At 38.3% G+C, this 16072-nt stretch overlaps 1 protein-coding gene across 8 annotated transcripts in view; it reads left to right on the forward strand.

The window, feature by feature from the left end:
- TUNAR (transmembrane neural differentiation associated intracellular calcium regulator) overlaps positions 1-16072 on the forward strand; it is a 165239-nt gene that overhangs the window by 98172 nt on the left and 50995 nt on the right. For 6 of the 8 annotated variants that reach the window (XR_011739428.1, XR_011739427.1, XM_071809613.1 and 3 more), the window contains one exon: positions 3884-4003. The exons of 1 other annotated variant lie outside the window; for it this stretch is intronic. The gene's annotated coding sequence lies outside the window, so the exon portion shown is untranslated. Of the gene's footprint in view, positions 1-3883; positions 4004-5498; positions 5571-16072 lie in introns of those variants that run through there. One more of the 8 variants, XR_011739429.1, reaches the window with a different exon arrangement.

Consider the following 16072-nt stretch of genomic DNA (forward strand, 5'->3'; position numbering starts at 1 on the left):
AGTCCCAACAGGTGCTGACAACATGGTAAAGGGATAAAGGTAGAGTGAGGTTGAAGCAGGACATGCACTGGCTGCCCAGGCAAGTGTGTTAAGTAAAAATGTACATGGATAAGTGTGATACATGTGAAAAGTATAGTGATAGACAACAGGAAGGAAATCCACAGGCTAGGGAGGACAGAATTGTTTGCTCTGAAAGGAATGATATCATCCACCAAACCTGGCAGAAAATCCCGATTTTGCAAAGTTTGACCTACCTGATGCAGCACAGTCTGAACAGCCTTAAAAAGGGGTAGGGGACAATTTGTTGGTGGTGGTTTTGTTTGTTTGGTTGGTTGATTTGGTTTTGTTTTTCTGTGGACATCAAGTAACTAGAGGAAATAGAAAACTTGTGGTAAACTCAGACAAAAGGCTGATGGCTAATTAAGATTTTTGTACTTTCCCAAGGACTAGATTAGTAGGAGTTTTCATAGATAGCACTGGGAATTTTAATTATGTGCATGTGGCTAGGAAGATGTGCTCACAGCATCTCTTCAAGCGTTAGCCTGTTTTCGTTCTTTTCAGTTATTTCCTGGCACAAACAGTATAAAACAGGTTGCAGGACCTCTATAATCAAGCCAAAGATATTCAGAGAATGCAGCTGTGGCATTACATATTTGAAAGGAAAAACTATTGAGAAACCGGAAACATAGGAAACAAATATAATTATTGTTTCCGTGTCCATTGGTGTATCACTAGATGAAAACCGAAATAGAACCATTAGAAAGAACTGCAGTGTATCTTTCATGCAAGTTTGCTTCTCATGGCAGTGTATTTCAGTGTAAAAAATTACCGTCCTGGAAAGGCTCTTCTTACTGAATTTGCTATTCTTTATCATTATTGCTTATAAGCTTAGAGCTAATCAGTCATTCTAAAAATTTCTTGCCTTTCTGAAACCAGTTTGGTCTATAAAGTGCAGGCCTATTTGTGGGTGCCCAGAAGTTTTGCTTGACTTTCAGGGTAGCAGCATACCCCTAACCTGTTTAAAAAACTGCAGTTTTCACATGGGTTGGGTGAAAAAAAATTCATTGTAACATAGAGGTAGAAAAAAGAGAAATTGCTTTAAGGAATGTTCCAGTGCAGTTCACTAACCATTAGGTACTGTTATACTTTCATGAGCTTAAATCTCTACTGACATGACTCTTTTATATCCTGAATTGCAAGTTGTAATACTTGGATAACTGATACAGTTAGAAAAATTTTTCTTTAGACCTGAGAAAGTTTGGAATTGTTCACAATATTTGAGCAATTGAGTCTCCATTTTGTGGTAGTTAAAAGCTTTTATGTCTTAATAAGCAAGTATTGAATGTATTCCTGAAACACATTTTAGTGATAATTGGCTTTAAAAAAAAAAAAGGTAATTTGAAATGTGGTTTTGAGACCAGCAATTTGAAGATCTATTTTCTGTGTAGTAGTATACTTTGTTTCTGCACCCTTTTTATCTGTGGCTCTCAATGGGAGTTTATTAGGATAGAAATTATAACCAATGACATTAAACAAGATGAGGAGACAATGACAGAGAAATAAAGGGGTATTGCAAAAGTTGCAGAGGCAGTTATAACAAAACCAAGGCCAAAACTCGTCTACATATATGATAATGTACCAAACTCAGCAATTGTTTATGGAAATTATGTATACTGAAATTATGGCATGTTTAACTGGAGTAGGACAAAACAAAATTGTTAAACATCTTAATAGTTTAAAAGACATACTTTGGGCTATCCAGAAACTATTTGTACTCTTAGGCCAAAAAAAGCCTGAAAAAATACGTTTATTCCTCTTAGAACTCTGGGTTGGTAGTACTTCCCTTTCTGATTGAAGGCTGTGTGGTTTCATTGGCCTCTGAGATGTCTTGTTGGCCCAAGTTCAGAGTCTCCTCTGCCCAAAAGAGCTTTGAACTGTCTACCATCTGTGCAGCCCCACTTCTGGGATGTGCTGGGGGACCCAGTTTCCCATGCTGATGTGATTCCAGTCTGCCCAACAGCAGACACTGAGGACCTCGCAGCGGATGGCCACTGTGCAGGATGGGCCTCAGCCACCTGCAGTCCAAACCTGTCCTGCCAAATGCTTTTCATTTTTGTCATATTTATCAAGTTACACACACCAGCTGTACAATAGCAGTTGTTTCAGTACTCTGGTGCACAAGGAAGGTAACCTAGCTTCGATAAGGTGTATCACCTTTAACAATGAGGTAAATCACCTTTAATAATGAGGTAAGTCGCCTTTAAGAATAAGGTAAATCACCTTAGATGAAATTATTCTGTATTATTCTGAAGATGTTGGAGGTAATATTCCATAGATGTGCAGTAACCAAAAAATGGCTGCAATACAGTAACTTTTTGCCTGACTGCTTGTATTTACACTCTTAACTTGTGGAGACAAGAGGTGGTCTGAGGTGTTTCTCTCCTCAGTTAATAGAGGTTGTCTTTTTATCTCACATGTGCCATGGAGCAAGTTTTCCCTAAGGCAGCAGGGTAGGAGGTGCATTAGATGAGGAACAGAAACTTATTCCTATGTGACTCCTTAGCTTCCACAAGGACCTTTGAGCAGCACTCAAGACTACTTAGGTTTGTGTTTTTGAGTTCGTAACATGGCTTAGGATACAGGAGGCAAGAGCTGGAGGTGTTGAAATGTGTGGTGGGAGGTATGAGGGCATGGAGAGATGGATCCTAGTACAAGGTGTTAGTCATGTACAACTGAAGAATGGAGGAAACAGAAAAATTTACAGCCAAAGATGAGAGGACAACATGTGAAATGGAAGTACAATTTGCCCTATGCCAGGGCTGCTACTTGCCCTGGCTTCCATGCTGCACCATGACATAGGGCTATTCCTTCCCAGGGGCAGAACTTTGCACCATTTCTTGATGAACTTCTGCTGTCCCAGTCCTTGAGTTTATTAAGGTCCCTGTGTATTGAATTGTGACTTGGTACCTATTGTAGCCATCATTTCCCTTTTTTTCTAGTCATTCCAGTCATCAGGGACCTCCTCTGATTACTGCAGTTTTTCACAAGTAACAGTCAGTAGCATCACAGGCATGTTGGCCGCCTCTGCGGGCATCCAAACCAGCCCCTTAGCTTTGAGTATGTCCAACCTGTAAGCAGTTCCTGGCCTATTGCTGCCCTGTCACTGGTTGCCCCTCTTCTTTGCAGACTACACTATGTGCAGAGGTCTTGGAGCAGGCTTTGCCTTTGAAGATGAAGGCAGAAAAGACATTCAGCCTTTCCAGTGCTGTTCACTACTAGTTTTGTTTCTCCACTCATCAGCACCCTCATGTTTTCACTGAGCTCTCTTTTGCATGCTCAGGGGCCTATCCAATCCCTCCTTGTGTTAGTCTCCATAATTTGAGCTTCAGATGGCTTTGGCTTTCCTGATTTTGTCCCAAACCATAGAGTTGTCCTCCCATTTCATTACCTCTTCTTGCTTCTATTCCTTGTACTCTCACTTTTTGCATTTTAGTCATCAGCAAGCTTCTTCCTAAACCAGCTGACACTTCTCTTTTACCTGTTTCTGAGATTGTGAAATGCTTTTCCTGTTAAAAATATCTTGCAAAGAACAACCTCTCTCAGAAATGGATGGATTGGAAAAGGGAAAACAGTCTGAAAGGGAAAACTTCAGTATAAGCAATCTCTTTGACAAAATCATAATCAAATGCAAAAGAGGAAACTGTAGGGCTACAGTCTTCAGTGAAAAAAACAAGCAAACAAACAACAACAAACTCCAAACAACAAAGAAGAAAACCCCAAACAAACAAACAACACATTTTTTTTACTACTTTTGATAAACTGAAGTATTTTTTTCAGTCAATGTTTGTTCCTCCTTAATCTCTTCTCTCCCCACTGTCCATAGGGAAGGAGTACCGTGTAACCAGACAACCATAACCCTCCAGCTGCAAACCACTGACAGGAGTCTGTAGAGCACCTATTTGGGAAATCTCTGCTTTAAACCTCTAAATGATTCAACATTTGTGTAAGTCAGACACGTTCTTGTATTATATAGCTAAATAATTTTATAGCCATGTTCATTGTAATGCTAAGAGGTTCAGATACTCTAGGAACTGTTTATTAATGCAAATTGTCTCTCTGATAATTAGGTAATAAAAATGGGAAGTGTATGTGAGCTATGACTATGTCCTTAAAACGTGCATGAAAAGCTGTGTGCTGTTAAAGAAATCCTTGCCACAGTGACACATGGCTGTCTTATATGGGTATTGTACTGGTTACAAGGTTTGGGATTTTTTTTTGTGTGTGTGAAACTTTGTCTTAAAACAATATTGCTGAACAATTAAGGTCCCATTGTATTAGTATTTAAGGCAAGGCTCAGCTATTCTTGTTTAATGATTCAAATGACATGTAGAAAATACTGCTTTGATAAACACTTGAAAAATGTTATATTGTCCTGGCCAACTTGAGTATTTCAGACAAAGACAAATATTGGTATTTGGACTTCTACTTCCTCAGCTGCTCTGCCTTTTTTTTTTTCCTCTTTAGAATTAGAAATACTATGTAAATGCCAAAATGTTACAAGGGGGAAACAATTTGATTAATGTAGGTTGAAGTGCCTTATGAATGGAAACTGAAACACAAGCTATAGAGAAATCATTAAAGTCACTTCTGACATGCATCCATCCCTGGTAATGCATAAACACTAATTAACAGTGCAGTGAACCAGAGGCAATTCAGAGTGAAACATTATTAGATGAGGAGGTACAAAACACAGTAAAATGTCTTTCAGCTTACTGGCTAAGGATAGGTGAGTATCTACAAATGTCCACAAGCAACCCTGACAGCAGGGACGAAGAATCTGTCTGGAGATGTTCCTCAGGGTGCCGTGTCTGTAGGAGTAATAGGATAAAAGAATAGGTGATCAGGTTGTGATGTAAAGACTAAGGCCTTTTGCATGCGGGTGTCTGGCAGCTGTTGAGGCTGCACCTGTATAGCCCCTAAATAGAGATAGAAAGATGTTTTTACTGACTGAACAGAATCTGGTATATGTCCAGCTAATGAAAATTGTGGTTTTCTCTTGTATATGTAGCATCTGTAGGTGGAGAACAGCAAAAGTCACTGAATACTGAAACCCAAGCTTGGATATATTTCAAGGCGAGGAATCAAAAAGCCATTGTTTCATGCATTTAAAGCTCAGATAGAAACTGCTGCTCAGAGCATTTTGAGAACAGTCCTGGTTTCACAAGGAGGTGGACTTAATACCCTTAATAAATCCTTTTAGACTGTATTTTGGTTATGGGATGATAGCTTCCTAGTGCCAGCCCTGGCTGAATAGGCTTAAAAACGTTATTCACCTCATTTATCCATTTGCATAGACCTTGCTGTTTTCATTCTGGGGTTTTGCTTTGTAGGGACACGTGCTTAGAATGCTTTGTGAAAAAAAAAAAAAAAAAGTGCTTGATCTGTGCCAGCTCCTGATAGTTGAATTCCCTCTGCTGAATTTTCTTACCATTATCTAGATAAGTTTGGGATATGGAGTTGAACAGTAACAGGCTACTACTGATGTGATTGAGAACAACTAAAATGCAGGGTACGTTTCAAATCTCCCTTGATTGCATGTCTTTTGCTGTCACTTTCCTCCCTCCTAGATTTTTCAGCATTTTTCCTTTTCTATGCAAGTTATATGTGTTCTTACATTGCTGCCAGCATTATGAGACTTTACAGCTTTAAACCTATTTCTTCTACTCACATGATGAAATGAAATGGGTCCGTCTGCATCTTTATTCAGGTTACAAATAACTAATGATCTAACAAATTATTTCCCTTCCACCTATGATCAGTTACTTCCAGGAGTTCTCTTTCTATGTCGATATCCAGAATGAAGGTTTAATAGTGCTGCATCTTATTTTGAGTGGTATCAGTAAAACTCGGTATTTAGTCAACCTATCAAACTGTGCTGCTGTTTTAAAAAGAAAAGAAAATAGTAAAGCTATGAGCTTGTTCCTTGCTTGTTTGAACTAAATGCTTGCTGTATGCCTTTTTAACTAACCAGTCATTTTAAGAGTTCACATGCTACTCATTGATGTCTATCAGAAATATAAGAACAAAAAAACATCCCACAAATCTTTTTAGAGTATTTTCATGAACAGCTTCTGATCAGTTGCTGTTCTGAAGAGTGTTTGAGATCTGCAGAAGAAGGTTCAGCAGAATTCATGGGAAAGTGAGCTCTGTAGCAGCCGGAAGCAAAGCTGTAGTAGGTGGATACTTTCACTTAGTCTGTGTGAGTCACTTGGCTAAAGGAACCAGCAATATTGTCTTGAAAATGTTTTTGTTCATATGAGTGAGGTTATAGATCTTCTATTTTTAGTGGAGTGAAAACAAATCAAGAGTGTGAGAGAGGAAGATGGTATGAAAATGGAAATTTGAGTTATTGTCACAAGGGAGCATTACACATTGGAAGTGAAATAAGAAAGTGCAGAACATGACAAGAGTGATATTAAAATGCAATAAAATATTTTTTGAATGTTGTTTACATTTTAAAAAGTAGATCCATAAATTAAGAGTAGATGAATCTGGTTTGTGAAAATCCGAAGAACTTGGCAGAATTCACTCATCCAGTGAAATTAATTTCAGGCTGTTTTTAACAGTTGATATATTTTCCCTCGTAACTGATGGCAGCAAGCTCCTCCTTCCTGGAGACTACTTGAATTCTGTGCAGCAACCCATGAGAAATCAGTGCTGCCAAACCAGGCTCAAACATAGTGAGTAAGCTTATCTTTGCACCCTACATGTTCCTTCATAGGCATAATTTAGAGAAGTGCTGGCAGTACATAGTGGCTGTACTGTTGCCTGGACATTGCAGCAGCATGAGAGATCATCACCAAACCTGTGATACTCAAGATGGGTATTTTCCCCATTGCTTCTGACAAGAGTGTCTTCCGTTTGCCAAGTCTGGCTATTTTACTCAGCAGAAAGTGGCCAAGTGGGGATTCCCATTGGAGTTCCCATCCTGTTACTAATCTAGAAGTAACCAGGTAAGAGAGAAAAAGGAGGAAAGACAGGATCAATAAAGTAAATGTGATGAGAAAGAAAAAAATGAAAGTGACCCAATTCAAAAAAAAAAAAAAAAAAGGCTGAGGGATGAATTCTCTCCCTGAGGCAGAGGCAGATGCACACCTGGGGCCTCACCAGTCCAGTCCTAACCATGATGAATAACCTAGTGCAGCTAGGGCATTCCCTGAAACATGACATTTGTATAAAGGACATTTCTGCTGATTCTGATGATGTCTTATAAAGAAACAGTTGTGTGATGTGTGCTATCCAACCTTCCCTGAAACCTGGGACCTTAATGTTGATATGGGTCATGATGTGGCTATGGATCTTAAGTGCTAAGAGTTACATATACCCCTGAAATTAATTTGACTGCTGTGTACCAAAATCTAATTTATTTTCTTATCATCTCCCAACCATTAAATTGCTAGAGCTGAGCTGTATAAATGCTTTAAAGAAAGGCAGTTCCTAGTCACTAAGGAATATTGCAGAAAATTTGCCTTCCAAGCATGGTTATATAACGCCCACTTATTTTAATTAGACTTTTGCTCTCAAAGTCCCACTTTAACTAAGTGGCATGATCACTGAAACACAGTAGAGATCTGTAATATAATAGCTAATGCAATCTATCTGCTCCTTTCAGCAGTGACTTCGCCTTTAGTATTATGTCTCTTGGGCATGTGAGCCCCCCAGAAGCTACTTGTAGTGTTGTCTTGCTCTCTGCTATCAGCTGTGCAAGAAACATCTGTGTAAGCATTGCACAGCTTTACTTCTCCAGCAGAAGAGTGGTCCTCTGGGAGGGAAGTCAAATAAACAGCAGCCTAAACTGTACTCCAGATAGCTAAAACCAGGAACAGGACCAAACCAAATTATTCACAATATGATGCTGATGTTAGTCTTTTCTCAGTAAGAAACTCCAGGCAGAGACAATTTTTTGAAGTAAGAAAATTCCAACCAATTAAAGGTTTCCCTTACTTCCAGTCTTAATTGAGAACTATTGCTGTATTAAAGTCTTCGACAAGCTTGAGACAGTTGTCATGGTTATACCCATTAACTGCTCTATCCCTGTTGCCAACTGCCTCTTCCGATGTTTTCTGTGACATGTCCTGTGCAGAATGTGGAGACCTGTTTGGGCAATTCCAGCGTACAAACCAAAAAAGCCAAATTGTAAATTTTTCATATCAGAAAAGGATCATTTGTGTATATACGTGGCAACAATCCCTTTCTGGTTTTTGATCCAACATTCTTGCACTTCAAACTGAGCAGGCTAAACAATTTGTTTCCGTGTAATTGTGTTAAGCCTACAGGCATCTGAAATTCCTAATAATTGTGTTATGGTTTGTTATGATGATGAATTACTGTGTAAGTTTCTACCATGTCAATTAGCCTTACTTTGTATTCCTCACCCTGTGCGTGCACCAAGATAAATTGGACATTGTCCCTAAAAGGCAATGTCCTCATGAAACATACTGGTTTTGGTTTTTTTTTATTTTGTTTTTTGGCATAAGCTATTTTTTGATTCTGAAAATAGGAGACGACACTGTTTTTTTCTCTCACTGTCTGATTTAAAGACTGACCACTTTATAGAACATGTCATCCCTTAGTCAAAAAGCAGGAAATAATTCCAAGAAAAAGTGCCTTACAAAACAAATATAACAATCCTACATATAGACATCACAAGCTGTTTTGGCAAAGAGGGAAAACAGTCTTGGAGCAAAAAGGAAGTGTGGGCCCTGCCTGGAGAGAAGAGATATAGCTGATAAAAATTCAGGAGCATAAAGATTGGTAGGGGAAATTAAACAAAGCTATTTAAGTAATTAGCAAAGTAATAATCAAATGATACAACTCATAGTGAGCATGAGCAGCAGTTTATTTTACTGAGTGGATTGTTTACTTCTCAGAGCACTCACTGCAGTCAAGCAGGAAAAGAAACACAGTTGAGCATCTGCTGCATGTCTTCTTTCTTTTGGTGAACACTACAGTTTTTTGCTAGACATGTCACATATACACAAGAGGCACGTTAGGAAGAAGCTCAAAGACTTTACTCAGGCATCTAGCAGTACCTGATCTATCAGAATGGCTAACAACCTAATGGATAAGTCACATTGGGAACTAGACCTGTGTAAACTTGCATCCATAATCACTTTTATTATGGACAATTCCTACAAAAATGCTGTAGTGGAGAAGTTGAGACTAAATTCACAGACATCACATGGGTAGTAAGATTGTCTGAACTTTTTATGGGAAACTGGTTTAGGGAATTTAGTTTTACAGAATACTAGGCTATTGGCAAAATAACCATTTTTTGTTTAGATTTTCTTACTGAAAGGCAACTTCTCTTTTTGTCAAATATGGATTGTCAAAAGATGAAGATGTGTTTCTGCATAGATAGACTACCTGAGTGCATCATGGATTTTTGTTGCCTAATGTCTCAATTTACCAAAATTGTGGTGACTGTGTAGTAGGAGGGTCAGCACCAAAGTGTCTGTATACATCTGAATCATCAAACGTTATTTGCTGATGCCATCCATGCTCCAAGATATAGCAGCAGGCCAGCTCCAGCTTGGAGTGTAGCCAAGTTTGTCATCTACTGAGCCTGCACGAAAAAGCTGAGAGGTGTGAATTTTTAGCTCAAATACTATTGTATGATGATGCATCTAGATGGCCTGCAAACCTGAGGTGATATGAAATGTGGAGTGAGTTAACCCATGACCATCTAAATCTGACCATATAACTATGTTTCTGTAACCCTTTTGAAAGGGATTACTTGTGCTTTCTGCTTGATTGGTTCAAAAGACAGCATATGCAACACATCCTGTGCTCTTGAGGAGCATACATGAATGAGCTTGTGCTGTGCTTTTCTCCTGTTAGTCTCCTCTTGAATTATAGGAGGGAAAACATCACAAGCCACTTCTTAATAGTGGTGCGTACACTGTGGCCTTTCCAGATCTAGCTCCTGTTCAGGCTCCTAAATTCCAGAGATTCTGTGGGCAATTGAGACACTTGAATTTGTTACAGCTACCTGTAGGATTCTGTTTGTGGGCTAGAGGCTTGTTTCAGCTGCCCCCACACAGGAACTGCTGCCATTTCAGATGCTCTAGAGCATGCCAGACATCCTCACGGGTCTGTGAGACCTATTGCCAGCAGGAGGACAGGCAGGTTACCCTGTCTCATCTCAAATGTCATTGCATCTGTCTGTGTGGGCAATGGACTGAGCCCTCAGTTTCAAAGCCCTTATTAGAGTCAATAAAGACCAACCCTGAAGTCACTGGTGATGAGCGAGTGATTCAGCTCAGCAGCTGCTGGTTCCCCAGGTTGGGTGGATTGTGCTCTATGTGGTGTTGGCTGGATTTCTGCTGAGTACAGTAGGCAGATGAACAACTGAAGCGTGTGTGTGCCTATATGTAGATAACTATGGTTAGATAGCCTAAACACAAAATATTTCAAATGGTCAAGAATTAGTTTTTAGAATTTTAAAGGATAATTATAGAAGCTTCCTTTCAGTACTAATACAGAGCAATGAGAGCTCCTGTAAAGTCTAAAGGTCTCATGAGGAAGTATCTGTCGTACGGAAGGTTATAGCTAGAAACAGAGGTATTTACCTTGTGTACAAAAATTAACATTTAAGGCAGACCAACTAACAAATGACCTGTCAGGCAGGTTCTGAAATTGAAACAGTTTATTGCTTTAAAATAAGATATTTTTAAAATGCTAGTAGGCAAAGGAATGATTGGTGGAATATTGGCAGAAGCTGAACAGGAACTAGATAGCATCACCACTGTTTTTGACCGCTCTGATCCCAGTAACCTTGTGGGGCGTGATTTCCCATTCCTCATTAATGAAGAGCTAACACAAAAAAAGTGTGCAATTTCTTTCAGTAATAGATTTTTCAGGGAGTAAAGGGTTGAGTCGTGTGTGCTGCTTCTTGTTGCACTGAAGACAGAGGTGCGGTAGCATTCACATGTGCAAGATTTAATTACTCTGATTTATCAAGCAATTACTTTTCCTACTAGTTTTATTTAACTGTCGGAGATCTCATCCTTTCTTTGAGCATAATGAGTGCACTTGCTCCAGGAGGCAATTTGCCATTCACAGATGAATTCTCTTCAATAGCGACTTTGCTTTATTTTTCATTTTCAAATGAAATTACATTCTCAATTTGTTGGTAAATTTGAGTAGTAAATTTATTAGTATATGAGAAGAGTGAATTCTTTATTGCATGATGACACAACTTCTGCAGGGAAGTGATTCCCATCCTTACTTTTAGACAATAACATTAAGCCATGCTGGTAGAAGATGGAAATTTTGAGTTTGAACCAGCAGGCTGGAGAAGGTCTTGAATTCAGAGCTCATGTTTCCTGAATGGAAGTACCTAACTCCTAATCTATAACATAAATTACAACCACCACTTCAGTTTTCAAGCCATTTAAATGAATTAAGGAATCTTCTGTTTCCAAAATAGTTGGTATAAATGCCAACATCTAGTGTCTGACTTGCACAAGCTTGTAGTGCAGGGTTTCAGTGGGGGGACAGCATGTCATCTTGTTGCAATTACCTGTGAACAGGACAGTGCTCACTATGTTTACTGATGATTCTCACTCCCGTTCCTTGTATCATGTGAAGAGCTTATCTGTGCTATCTACATCCGTGGTTTCTTCTGAAGGATCAGATAACTCTGGTTTTGCCTGCATTCTCTGGCTTTCTATGCACACTGCAAGTTTTCCAGTATTTTGTCCATTTTACTTTCAAGCATATCCCATTGTGACCTTCTGGTTTTCTTATTTGTAATCTCTTATTATCTATTCTAAAATATTGTGCTTTTTTTTTTTTATAATTTCCAATTCCTGTGGAGCGTCTCATCATGTTCTCCTTTTCATCAAGCCTTCTTATGCCTTTTTGCATCACTGCTTATTGCTTATATGTAGGGTGACATCTTACAAAGACTGTAACTTAACTCTCACCAGATCCATTGCTCACCCTCTCGACAGCAGAAAACAGTCTAATCTTCATTAGAAAAACAGCCTAATTTTCATTAGAAAAACCATCCAGTTGGAATGAATATAATTAGGATGTAGTAGAAAAAAACCCAATCCATGTGGACTACAACAGGAGAGAAAATGCTCTTCAAGTGGCTTTTTTTTGCCTTCATTCTTGCATGTTTCACAGTTTTCACTTGCACCTGTTGTAATCTAGGGCTCACAGGAGGTTGAGGTCAGGAGGGGCCTCTGAAGACTCTGAGGTCCAAACCCCTGCTCAAAGCAGGGTCAACAACAGCAGATTTCTCAGGGTTTTCAATATCTCAAGGATTTCAGGCTCCATAAGATCTCTGGGCGTGTTACAGTATTTGACCACTGTCAGAGTTGAGAGAGTTTTCTTCTGAAGTTTGAATGGGATTCCTTGTATTTCAGTTTGAGACCCCTGCTTTGTGTCCTTTCAGAGGCTTGTGTATAGTATTGTGGTGCAACACTGTGAAAGAAAAATTCAGTAGTATCTTTGATAGAACAGTGAGTGAATATTTGAGTTAATATATTTGTAGTTTCCCGAATGCTAAAGCCAGAAGAAACTGCATAGTCTAATCTTCAGAAGAAAAACTGTGAAGTCAGTGTCAGTAATTTCTGCATAAAGCCAAATAATCACCTGTTGCAAGACAGTGTGTTTCACAGGAAGGACTCACATTTTCAAATGCCATTAGAAGTAACTGAGAATCTACTACATCCATTGATGATTTGTTCTAGTAGTTATTTGCCTTCATCAAAAAATATAGAGAAGGCAAACTCATAATTTCACAGCAAATAAAGCTGGAAGGGACTCAGGGTGCAACCCCCTCGTCTGAAGCTGTGCCACTTATGCCTACGCCTTTTAGAAAGTTTTTTGCCTTTTCCCTTGATAAACGCCAGTGACAGAGACTGAGCTGTTTTTGTGGACCATTCTAGTTATTCAAAAGTTTTTCTAGTGCCTAACTTTAAATTTCAATTGTTGGTATTTAAGTGTGAAACTTCTTGCCCCTAGTGGTCATGGATAATTGTTTAGTCTCTTCCTTACCACTACCCTTTGGACATCTGAAAACTGTTAACTTTCCTTTCAGATTTCTCTCTTTTAGATTAGGTGACCCCATCAACTTTTCTTGAGCAATATTTTCTGGAATTCTATCATTCTTACAGCTCTCTTCTTCCAGATGGTCTAGAATGTTCTTGAAGAGCAGTGCTTGTGAGTGAAAACGTGCTCCAGTAGATGCTGCGCCAGCTTTTGCAGACAGCCTTTCACATGGGCAGCATGTTCGCCTTTTGTAATATTATTGGCATGTGTTCAAATCTAGTCTGCTTTAATCCTCAGACCTCTTACAGCTACGCAGATCACTCATTCCCTATCCTTTATTCATGTATTGTTATCTAAGTGTATAACTTTACTTTCCACCCCGCCTCCAACATGAATTCTGGCTTTGCAGGACAATTCTCTAACCTCTTAAATTATTTGGAGTTTTGGTCCTAGGCTTTTCAGTGCTTGAAACTTCTCCTATTCTGGCATGTTCTCCATATGTAATAAAAATATTCTGTCTATAATGTCATGCAAGTGATTTATGAAAATGTAGTATAATAGCAGATTCTTCAGAATTTTGTTTAAAATATCCTTTCATTTTAAATGGAATAACCCAACATAGCTGGGCACAACTTCCAGCTCCAAAAGTCATTAACCTGTATATTTGTTGAAACCAGGACAGCCTGCCACAGGAAAGTTGAGATATATTTACCATATTTTTTCATGTTCCTCCCTGACACCTCCTAGTGCCTTCTGTCAGAGAAAGGATACTCAGCTCAGTGAAATCTAATTCTGAATTCTTATGGTTATTTTTGTCTCCTTATTTTCCACTGTTACATCTTGACAATTGTGATCATTTTCCCATATGAAGAGTGGTTTTTTCTGTTTCTTTCTGTTTCTGCTACTTTTTTTTCTCTTTTTTTTTTTTTCAATAGATATAAGAGTGTCCTTTTCCAAATTTTGTGGAGTCTTCCTTATTTTTTACAAGTTTTCAAAAGATAATAATTTATCAGCCCTGGGATAAAGAGGTGGCTGAAGGAAAATACCAACAGAGAATTTTCAGTGAGTCCATCTTATTTTAAAACCTCTCATTTACCTATTTTCAAGTCTGCCACTGTTTTGGTTTTATTACTCATCTCTCTGTCTCTGCTGCTAATTTTGTTAGCTCTAAGATCACAGCTAACAGTTTTAGTGAAGACAGAAACAAAAATGTCATTAACACTGTGACCTTCTCAAGATTCAGAAATAGACCAATATTTTTCTTAATCTTCTGCTATTAATAATGTAAATATAGAGTATTTTCTCTTATATTTTGTCTTCTCACAAGTTATGTTTTGCCTTTCTGATTTTATCCTTAGACCATTGATACTCTAGTTCAGAATATTTTGTGTCTATGAGTTGTTCTTTTTTTCCAGGTTTGTTTGTTTTGTTTCTAACAGCACTATTATCTCTCCCCAATTCCTTCTCCCTTTTTACTGACATTACGTAAAAACCTAGCACTTTCACCTCCCAGTGTTTATTGTACACTGCTGTCCTAAGCTCCATGATTTATGATGCTTGTGTTCTCCTTTCTAACTGTCTGAGGATGGTTATTTCTGTCATCTATTTCATTGTCACTCTCAGATAAGTTACTTTGCATCTGCACATTCTCAAACAGTTCTTCCAGGCTGGCCAGAAAGAGAGCCAGAAGACCTTTTCCTTTACTTGCTTTCTTCACCTTTTAAAGAAACAAAAATGCCACCAGGACGTTTTGAGACTTTTCTGCCAATATGTTCCTCCCACCTTTCTTTCCCAGTGGTTGTCTGGATGATGAAAGAGTTCCACCACAAACCTGTCCTGTGCTCTTCATGGTTTTGCTGGTTGCCTAGAAAAGGCCTCATCCACCTGGACTTTGTGAGCAGACCCAAAACATCATGGGTTCAACATTTTAGGAGGTCTTTATTCCTCCATCTCCTGAGACTCAGAAGAATATCAGTATACCCTTGATATATAAACATATCATTTGTTTTACTTTTCAGTAAGAACTGAACAAGATACATAATCTTAAATCTGATAAACTGAGCAGTATTACAGCACTCAAATGTTGATACGTTCTGAGTCAAATTATCTGTTCGTATAACTCTAATGACTTGAACACAGGTTCCTCAGCAGAGAATGACTTATATTTTCCCCTTGAAAAGGAGAAAAAAATATTCAAGTCTTTTCTTAAAATCTAAAGTTAAGTTTTGATTTGAAGAACTCTTAAATCATTTGTGACACCCTTTCTGACTCGTGTAATCATTACTTTAAATTTTATATCCAGAATAATTCCTAGACCATAAATAGTAGCATTTCAGAGAAAACAAACAAACACCCCCCCAACAACAAACAAATAAACAAAAAAATCCCACAAACCAAAACACACAACCCCCCTCCAAAAAAATACTACCAAACCAAACGAAACCAACCAACAAACAAACAAAAAAAACCCAAACAACAAAAACCACATACACACACATGCACAAAACACATGCATAAAACCAACCAAACAACAAAGAACCACCACAAAATTAGGAGACAAGAGACAAAACCCAGAGCAAAGGGAATCACTTATCAGATCTTGTGGATACTGCATTAAAAAGCAAAGAGGATTTCCCTTCTATACGATTAATTCAGATTTAATAGCTAGGTTCTTCTGCACAACTGCAGTCAATTTTCCATCACTAATGTAGAAGTTCAGATAAAATGTTCTTTTTAAAGATGAATGGAGAAAAAATATAATAATATTAACTTCCTAAAACCTATATTATATGATGGATTTCTGAAATGGAAATAATATAGAAATTCCTTATACTGTGGCAGGAAATACAAAGCATGTGAATGGAAAGGTAGTTGCTCTGAAATAAAGACATTTCAGGAGATGGTGAGTTCACTACAAAGGGATCTTCCATTAAATACTTCCTACACTTCTGTTTTAACTGGAACACCTGACAGAAGACAGGGAAAGGTACATGCGGATACATCAATT

The sequence above is a fragment of the Patagioenas fasciata genome, chromosome 5, assembly GCF_037038585.1.
Source record: "Patagioenas fasciata isolate bPatFas1 chromosome 5, bPatFas1.hap1, whole genome shotgun sequence".
Classification (NCBI taxonomy): Eukaryota; Metazoa; Chordata; class Aves; order Columbiformes; family Columbidae; genus Patagioenas; species Patagioenas fasciata.